The 9,623-nt window shown below is 39.9% G+C and overlaps 1 pseudogene; it reads right to left on the bottom strand.

Moving 5' to 3' along the window:
- Positions 1-2,496: 2,496 nt before the first annotated feature.
- LOC119578507 overlaps positions 2,497-9,623 on the bottom strand; it is a 7,692-nt pseudogene continuing 565 nt past the window's right edge.

Raw genomic sequence — 9,623 nt, 5'->3', positions numbered from 1 at the left:
TCTTGTGAGGGGGGGAAGAGAGGACTGGTGTCTCAAGCATAGGAGCAAAGGAAGGTGGAGGTGATTGTGTGGTAGGGGAAGAGGGGGTGGAACGTTTGTTCTGTCTGTTACGGGTAGTGCGAGGAGGGAGAGGGGAAGGTGTTGGGATTGTAGTGGTGATTGAAGTATCTGTAGTAGAGATTTGAGTGTCTGGATTTAGGATGGCAAAAGAGTTTGACTGGGGAAGGTAGGAGGTAGAAGAGGGGGGGTTAGATGTAGGAGGGGTGGGTTTAGGAGAATTGGTAGAATGAGCAGTATTACTGGAGTAAGGAGTAAGGGAGAAACCACGTTGACGTGCTTCTTGTCTGGCTTCGCGTAGTGTGAGTCCAAGTTGAATCTGAGAGTTGCTACCTCAGACTCAAATTTATAGGTGGGACAACCCCTATAAAATACATTATGGGGGCCGCCACAGTTGGCACATGTGCGTGATTGTGCAGGGCAGTTAGATCGGGTATGGCCAGGTTGGGCACATAGTGGGCATCTGGCTATGGAACGGCAATGTTTGGCTGGGTGTCCTAGACGCCAACAATTTTGGCACTGATGTGGAGGGGGTTGGTATGGACGAACAGGGAGGGATTCTCCTCCTATGTAGACGTTAAAGGGAAGGTCATGTCTACGGAAGGTAATTTTGGCTATGTTAGTGGGTTCCTTTCGATGACCTCTGGGGGGAATGGAGTAGCATTGTACTGATGTTGCATCATAGTCTGTGAGACAGGCAAGTAGGTCTTCTCCACAATCTGACCAATCTTTGTCATAGATTGGGCAATTTGCTGGGGAGATTGAAACTGTTCCGGTGCAAGTATTGAGGGTTGGATGGGGTTCTGCAAGGATGGGGTTACCATATAGGTCAGTTAGTTTTGTTAATGCTATAGCTTGGTTTTCGGATGTTACTGTGACAAGACGGGAGCGGTCGGGTCGGCTACGGAGAGAGACTTTACCTACTTGTTTTTGGAGACATTGTTGGAAGAGAAGGGTGTTGTCAGAGTAGGGAGCTGTGGGAGGGATCACGAAAAATCGGTCCCATTTGGCTGTGCTGAAGAGGGTATTCAAAATTGTTGTAGAGATAGGGGTAGTCGAAGGGCGGGGGCGTGACGATGGAGTATTGTTGAGGGAGGTAGTGTTATGGGGAGGTGGGCAATAATGCTGTAAGGTATTAATAAGGGAGGATGAGGTGGTTGATGTTGGAGGTTGTGGGGGTAGATGTGTTGAAGTTGAGCATGCTGGGAGAGTGGAAATGTTCCTTAAGGGTTGATTGTTGGCTACTGTACTAGTAGGTATTGATGAGGGGGTAGTTATTGCAGTGTTCGGAGCCGTGGTCAAAGGAGAGCCTGGGGTCAGGGAATCGGGTGGGTTTACATCGTTGGGGCTATTTGATAAAGGGGCAAGCCTCATTGCCCCTAATAGTGGGGATAAGTTTTCATTACTGGCCATGGTAAGCCTGGGTTATGTTGGGGATAAAAACAGTCCACCCCTCAGGGTCCCCTTGAGGGGTAAGGGCTAGATAACTAAATCAGGGGAATACCGTGCCCATGGGTCCCTCAGGCCGTTCAGGACTGGCATAAAGTCATCCTTTCATCCTTTCAGCACGGCTCTCACACCTTGGGAGGTGAATAGCAGAAGGGTTTGTTGAAGGGACAAACGAAAAGTGGGAAGGAAAATAAAGACCATGCAAAATTAGTTGAGTCTAGGGCTGAGTCCCAAGGTTGGGGAGTTCCCCATCATTGGGTCCCAGTCTCCGCCTCCTAAGCCCCCCCATGACAACAACGGGCAAGGGATTGGGGGGGGGGGGTACTTCAGGATAAAAATTTTATTAAAAGTAAACCTCTGATATCTTAATGTGTGAAACTTCTGTAGTGCTGTATTGTAAAAGGAAGCGCTTTACTTGTTTCTGAAGTAGAATACCAGAGTTCATTAAAAGTAATTTTTATGGAATGGAAATTTGTTGCATTGCAAATGGAAGTTTAGCATGTCATTCTTCAAATATAAAAAGTAATTATGGGTTTCATTTTCCCTTAAATTCCATGTTGCTTTGGGCAAAGCAAAACTTGCATTTTAAGCATTTGATATAAATGTTAACTTATAATCCCCGTTTTAAATTCAGGAATTGATTTTTAGTGACAAGTTAGGTTTCCAGGTAGCAAATTGCAAAGTTGTTTAAAATACAGATTTAAAATAATAAAAGAGAATTAAATTAACATTCATTTTTTTCAAAACTTTGTGAAACTAGTTGAACTAATCCATATACTAAGAACCACTCACTAGCAGCACTGCTTTTGGACAGTTATCAAATCAGTCTCAAGGTAAGCAACCACAACTTCATACCTAGTGTTGATACATGTTCAATTTAGTTAGGTAAAAAACAGGAAAAATGTACATTTCATTTTTAATAAATTATGTAAATCTTAAAACACAGTTCACTGGTAATAAATGGCTTCATTACAAAAAAAATACAAAAGTTCTTAGTCCAATAACTGGCATGTTTTAAAGGCATTATACACTATCTAGGATGCTGCCTCAGTTTTCCCAGTGATCATATCCGTCTTTTTCTTCATCTCTTCAGCTGCTTTCTCCTTTAATTCTTCAGTGCTTGCCCCATTTGTTGGGGTATCCTGGGGAAGATTGTATACACAACTTAAATATTTCACTACAAAAATTCAAAAAAAAAAACTTCTTTTAGCTACTTAGTTCCAGTCTATTCATTGTTTTTTTTTGTTTGTTTTTACAAACCCTCTATTTGCTAGGTAAGGGGTTTTTTTAGATAACCCTTAATTTCATTTTCCTTTAAATCAAATCACCTTTTCCTCTGTTTCCATGGTTTCAGAGTGCCCATTGGTGCCATTGGGGGGTTCCATTTGCAGTTCCATGTGGTTCCCCATTCTCGCCTTTTGCCTTTTTCACCTCTTCTCCCTCAACCTCATCCTCAGGTTTCCTCTGCTTGAAGACAAGAAAGTGCGCTTTTGGGTTTATAGTCTTTAGCATATTGCAAAATTATGCATATAGTCAAGGTGTTTTGCAAGCCAACAGGAAAATAATTTTTCAAACAAAAGATTATACATCATTTAGGTTCATTAATCCATGAAAAATTGCCACCTCTCCAATTTTAGTTTGTAGTCACCAAGCACTTCCAAGCTCATACATGCAGGAGAGGGGGGGGGGGGGGAAGAGAGAGAGAGAGAGAGAGAGAGAGAGAGAGAGAGAGAGAGAGAGAGAGAGAGAGAGAGAGAGAGAGAGAGAGAGAGGAGGGGAGAGAGGAGAAGAGAGAGGGGGGGGGGGGAATACATAAAATTAAAGAACAAAAGCTTAATTTCCATGCTGTACAAGCTTGTATATCCTAAGAAAAAAGGAAATGCAAACTTCCCAAAAAGCTCACTAAATCATGCCTGCAATGGACAGGATTACAAATCCTCCAAAAGAAAATTCATGCATCACTTCAAATTCTTACATACCTTCTTTCTTACAAGATGAGTAATGTTGGAAGCCTTTATTTCTGTGGGGGTTGAGGATGTAGAACTTGAAGGTGCATCAAATCCAGTTTGTGATGAAGATCCAGCTTTGGAGGTGCCACCAATTGCATTTGCCATGAATGCTTCCTGGTGAAAAAAAAAATATATATATATGTATAGTTTTCATATTACCGAGTACCTTATATACATTAACTTTCAATATTAAAAATTAAAGCCAATTACAGTTTAACTGAATATGAAAAGTTCTGTACATCCTTGGAGTTGTGGGTTTAAAAGGGACATTCTCCAAGTTATTCTTCAAGAGTCAGGAATACTAGAAGCACAAGTAGGGAGTAATAAAAAGCTGATAAAGATGGAAAAAGGTGTGAAGAGGGGATTTGAATGGTGGTCCCCAAAATACCTTTAACTTCAATAAACTGACCAAGTGCCTTAAATAAATAAACAAAAAAACGCCTTAAATAAAATAAATAAAAAACAAACAAGTGCCTTAAATTTAAAAAATAAACAAATAAACAAAAACAAAATTTTAAAAAAGTCATGGTTTCAATAACCACCAGTTCTTCAATCTACTCATGTTCACCTTTTGAAGGGCGCAAAGTTCATTAATTTATGTTCTGCATGTAATTTTTTTTTTTTTTTTTTTTTTTTTTTTTTAACGGGGAAAGCAATGTCAATCCATTTAACATGTTTTTAAAAAGATATTTGTTTTTAAAAGCAATTTTTTAAAAAAGTTTTCCCCCCCCAACCTCAACAATTTAAAGCCGAAAAACATTTCATACCCAAAATGTAAAAAACTAAACAAGTTTGTTACCTATTTTTATTAGTCAACTTTTAAAATTCCCCTCTTAACCCAAACTTTTCCATCACCAATAAAAGAGAAAAATGTAGGGGGGTAGCCATCCCTTTTTTCCTAAACAAAAAAGGCTGCCTAAAAATGCTGCCCCAGATTCCCAAAAAATTTATCCCCTTTCCCTAAATTCCTCCCCATTCACAGAAAGCAAGGGGGAAAATTCAGAAAATTTTTATTATAGTTTCCCAGGCCGGGTTTTCCCCTTTGGGCCTGTTTTGAATTTTTCCAAAGTCTAAAGAAGTTGGGTTTTAAATCCTCTTAAAAAAATTTAGCTCTATACTTAAAAAGGCCCTAATAATCCCCTTTTGGTTTGTGTACATTTTACAAAAGTAATAAAAATTTTTTTACACGATTTTTCCCCCTAATTGTATTTTTTTTAAATTTTTTTTGGGATTTTTTAGCAAGATTTGGTTAAAACAATTCATGCCCCAGCAGATTCCCCAATTAGTGTTGCTTGTAATATAAAATGTTAATGAAATACAATCACTTTCAAATGGAAGTCCCAAAAAAACCAATAAGAAAAAGTTGGGGCTGAAAAATTGTTAAACAAAAAAAAAAACTGAACAAAATTTTCACGTTGGGGGTTTAAAGGGGTGGCTTTAAGAGGAAAAGGGTCTTTAAATTTAGGGTTTTCGAGCTTTTAAATTTACATTTCGTGTAAAAAAAATGAACCCTTTTTAAACACTCAGGGTATAATGTACATTTATCAGTTATGCTTCAGCTGGGGGAGCACACTTTTTCATTTTAAAATAAAACCCGTAACTTTTCTCTATTTGGGTGGAGGTGGGGGTGGGGGGGGGGGGGCCAAAGGTTTAGAAGCCAATGGCCCCTTCAAAAACAATTTATGCACAACAAAAAGGGCCCGAAGTAGCAAGCATTATCAAGTACTTTCCCCAGGTTCAAGAGGCAGCTAGAAAAAAAAAGTTACAATGAATTGCCAAATCATAACTGGTACCATTTGTATAAGTGGCATCAGCCATCCATATATCAATTGTCCGATTCAAATATTCAATAACCTCCCAATACACTAAAACCTTTCTTTAACCCCTACGATCTGAAATGATCTGACCATGTGAAAATTATGGCTTTTAGGAGTGGGTGATGTAAACCTGACATGGGAAAATTTGGCCATGGGCCAGGGTGACCCCGAACTTGCCATAGTAAGCTGGAGGCCGAGGTGACAGGAAAAGACTTCACAAGTGCCCAAGCTTTTGAGGGCAATACACTAATTTGGCATTTAGGGAAAAGGGGTTTTGCACCATTTCCCTTGATAAACAGGTATGGAATGTTCATCCCGAGCCAAGACTGAAAGTGCCAGCTCCTGGAAGATACCATTTCCAAGCTTAGGATCCTATTCCTGCCCCCCCATGACCACAACAAAGGGTTTTAACTTGTAATTGCACAGCATTTGTTTGCAACTGGCCTAAAAGCTGCACAGCCAGCCAGATTGTTTGCTCACTTAACCCTTTTCTGACGGGTAGTATTCATAGTGGCCCAGGCCCCCGCTGGCGGGGGCTTGTATTGTCGCCCCAGCTATGTGACCACTCATGCCAAATACCCGCATCCCATTTCCATTTCTCGTAATACTATTAAGATTTGGGGTATTTCCCTTTTCCCTTTTCTAAAGTCTCTACTTGCCAAACTTCCTGATAAATCGAGACTGAAGGGTATTTTTTTATATAGACTCCATAGTTGATTACTCAGTCTATAGTCTGAATAAAAAATGCAGTGTGCAGCATCATGGAGTTGAAATCGGTGGTTTGTTGCTTTTTTTTTTCCCCCCATAGTAAAAATGCGAGTTAAAAACAACAATCACACTTTCACTGGCAGAAAAATATTTTGCCGTGATTGTAGCAAAAAAACTCATGGCATCTCCATACATATACCATGGCATGTACATACATGCCCCCGGCAGATAGTCCCGCCATGCCATGGCATGTGTACATGCCAACCCGTCAGGAATGGGTTAGGCAAGGCTAATGCCTGTATTTTGGGCCACACTATGGCAGAGAACCATCCAGATACTATGGGTTAAGTACAAGGAACATCTATTTCTTATCTGGAATGGTGATAGTTGGGAGATAATTCTATTAGAACTTTAGAAATGCAGCAGTACACTTCAATGGAATGGTTTGCATTTTGTTTAAATCAGGAAAACCCACCTTTGCCGCTTTCTGGAGTCTGTCCTTGCTGTCTTTCTTCATTTCCTCCATATCTGTAACCTTTTCCTTCATCTCTGGTAACAATTTGTTCAATTCTTCAATCTCGCCTTCTTCGGTGTAGAATGGATCAGGTCTCTCTGCAGCTGGAAAGTCGGGAGAAAAGGTTATCAGCTTCAATCAATACATCTTAGATTAATAATTCAGTCGCTTGCATACTAAAATCTATAGATATATAAATGCATATAATCTATAAAATTTATATAATTTCCCATTAGTTACCATCTTTCTTTCTTTGCTCTTCTGTCCTTTCCCTTTTTTCTCCTTTATCCGTTTTTCAAGGTTAGCAATTCTCATTTCAATAACCTTCATTGCTGCTGTAAAGCTATCATTGCCTTGTAAAAGTCGTCTGAGAAGGAGTGTGCTACACCAGCGGGAAATGGGTTTCTGCCAAAACACCTTTTGTCTTCCTCAAATTTTCTCCTGCAAGTTTAAATATAACTTGAAAAACATATCCAAAGCAGCAAAACATATCCAAAGCAACTATGTTTAGACCTTATTTCACTGTTTAAATTTGCAAAGTCTACAAAAGGGAACTTACCTTATTTGCAGACACTGTTTGAAATCTTCAATCCCCTGTGAATAATTTTCGCTCTCCAAGCCTACTTCTCCAATTTTTTAGGTACACTTGGGCAACTTTCTTAGCCATCTCGGGGTTTTGTCATCCTGTTGCCTAAAATGAAAAAATAAGGTTACAAAGATTAAACCAACCACTGTAGTTATTAAAACACCATTTCACACTACTTTTAAAAAGTTACTTACTTCTGATAGATAACCTTTCCCAAATTCCAAACATCTCCCAAGAGAGCTGCAAGTTTAAATACTTCTTCCTCATCCTCCTCAGTCTTTTCCCCCTGCAGAAAATTTCTCTTCATTTTTTATTTGAAAAGGCATTATAAACAACTTAGCCCTCAATTTCTAACATTTAGATCTTTTAGTCTTGTCCAGATTGGGGATTTGGTTTAAAATTGCCCTATATTGGCAGAGTTTTGTTTGGGAAAAAAAGATAGGTCTTTAATGTGACCTCAACCTGATATTGGCATCCCTGACAGGGGTGCTATTTGGGGAGGGGGGCACTTTTCCATTGTGCATCTAGGGTACCTGGTCTCTGTTTGGATCTAGTTTTCTCGAGGTTATTGGATCCACAGGGGTTCAAATATCTAATATTTTATATTCAGCCCTTTATAATTCAGAGTAAGTATAATCATGATGCTACAAGCAAGCCAAGGTCTGCATTGCTAAAACTGGCAGGATGTGTGGGACTAGCCATATCAACTTTCCCCATTTAACATTATGATTCATCTTTTTGAGCTTTGGGAAAAGTACTAACCTTTTTAAATCTCCTTTAGCAATATTTTAGTTCATCTACTGCTGAGCAGAGATTTAAATAGTGTACATTTACACTGTTTTGTATCAAAAACCCCCTGGTAACATGGAGACAGAGACAGAGAGAGAGAGAGACAGAGAGAGACAGAGAGAGAGAGACAGAGAGAGAGAGACAGAGAGAGAGAGACAGAGAGAGAGAGACAGAGAGAGAGAGACAGAGAGAGAGAGAGAGACAGAGAGACAGAGAGAGGACAGAGAGACAGAGAGAGGACAGAGAGACAGAGAGAGAGAGGACAGAGAGAGAGAGAGACAGAGACAGAGACAGAGAGAGACAGAGAGAGAGACAGAGAGAGACAGAGAGAGAGACAGAGAGAGAGAGAGAGAGAGAAAATAAAGTTTTGCCTCAGATAATTTAATTTAAAGACTTGTTGCCTTAAATTTCTCATTGCCTAAACCATGTTTACAGAGAAAGGATCTCTGCCTATCAGTTTATACAGCAGGACTGATTAAGAAAAGCAATTAAGGCAAGAATTCAACAAAAGATTTAAATTGTTCCTTCCTACACGTTTTCAGTTTCTTGCAGAAGACAAGAATAAAAAATTACTGTCCCGAGCAAGTGCCCAACTTGCCCTAATATCTTGCTTTTAAAATAATGGGGGCTCCAAATACCATACCAGCATAAGTAGTACTTGCCTTCTTCTTGGCTGGCACCTTCCTCCTTTTCACCTTCATCCTGGATTCTTCTTGAGATTCTTCTCCCTCGCCTCGCCATCGCCATCACCATCACCATCGCCATCGCCTTCCTCTTCCTCCTCTCCTTCTGTACTGCCTTCCTCTGCAAGGAAATTTTAATTTAACAAAAAATCATTATGCAATTGAACCAAACTTTCCACTCAATAGCACATGCAGCCAATTTCTGAAAGCAATTTAGCATCCAAACTGTACAAGTACCTGTGCAGTCAACCATCCTATGACTACTGCTATCTACATATGGTTCATTTCTTTCTACCCCACAACCCAACTATGTCTTACTCTTCTCAGCGACATCAGTTTCCATTTCCTCTTCCTTTGCTTCAGTTTTTACATTCTCCTCTTCCACTTTGGCATCTTCCTTTCCCTTTTCATCTTTAGTGTCTCCTGATCCCTTTTCCTTCTCTCCCTCTCCCTTCTCAGTGTTTTCCCTCTTCCTCCTCAGCCTCAACTTCTCCTCCGTCACCTTTTCGGATTCCTCTGCCTCCTCTTTGGAACTATCTTTGGTATCCACAACTTCTTCCTTTTTCTCAGGCTTGATTTCCTTGTCTACCTTTTCACTATCTACTGACTAGCCTCTACTTTGGAAGTGGTGGTGCCATCAGTGTCCGAGGTTTCATCTTACTCTTTTCCTCCCTTCCGACTTTTCTACTTTATCCTTCTTCTCCCCTCCATCTTCACCTTTGGATTCTGACACTCCAGCTGATCTACATCCATTTTAGCCTCCTCAACACCTGAAGACTCCTCTGCCTTTGCCTTTGCATCTCCATTCTGCTGAGCCGACTTACTTTTTGACACATCCTCAAGATCTTTAAAGTTCTCTTCCAATCCCTTCCCAACCTGTTCTGTTACCTCGTTCTTCTCATCCTCTATGCAAAAGACACAATTTACTCTGTTCTAGCAACTTACTATCTAAAAAAAAATAAATAAAAATGAAAAAAATAAGCCATAAAATTCCAAATATTCCAACCACAA

The sequence above is a fragment of the Penaeus monodon genome, chromosome 11, assembly GCF_015228065.2.
Source record: "Penaeus monodon isolate SGIC_2016 chromosome 11, NSTDA_Pmon_1, whole genome shotgun sequence".
Taxonomy (NCBI): Eukaryota; Metazoa; Arthropoda; class Malacostraca; order Decapoda; family Penaeidae; genus Penaeus; species Penaeus monodon.
The sequence above is the reverse complement of the archived record's forward strand: the minus strand, read 5'-3'. Positions and strand labels throughout refer to the sequence as shown.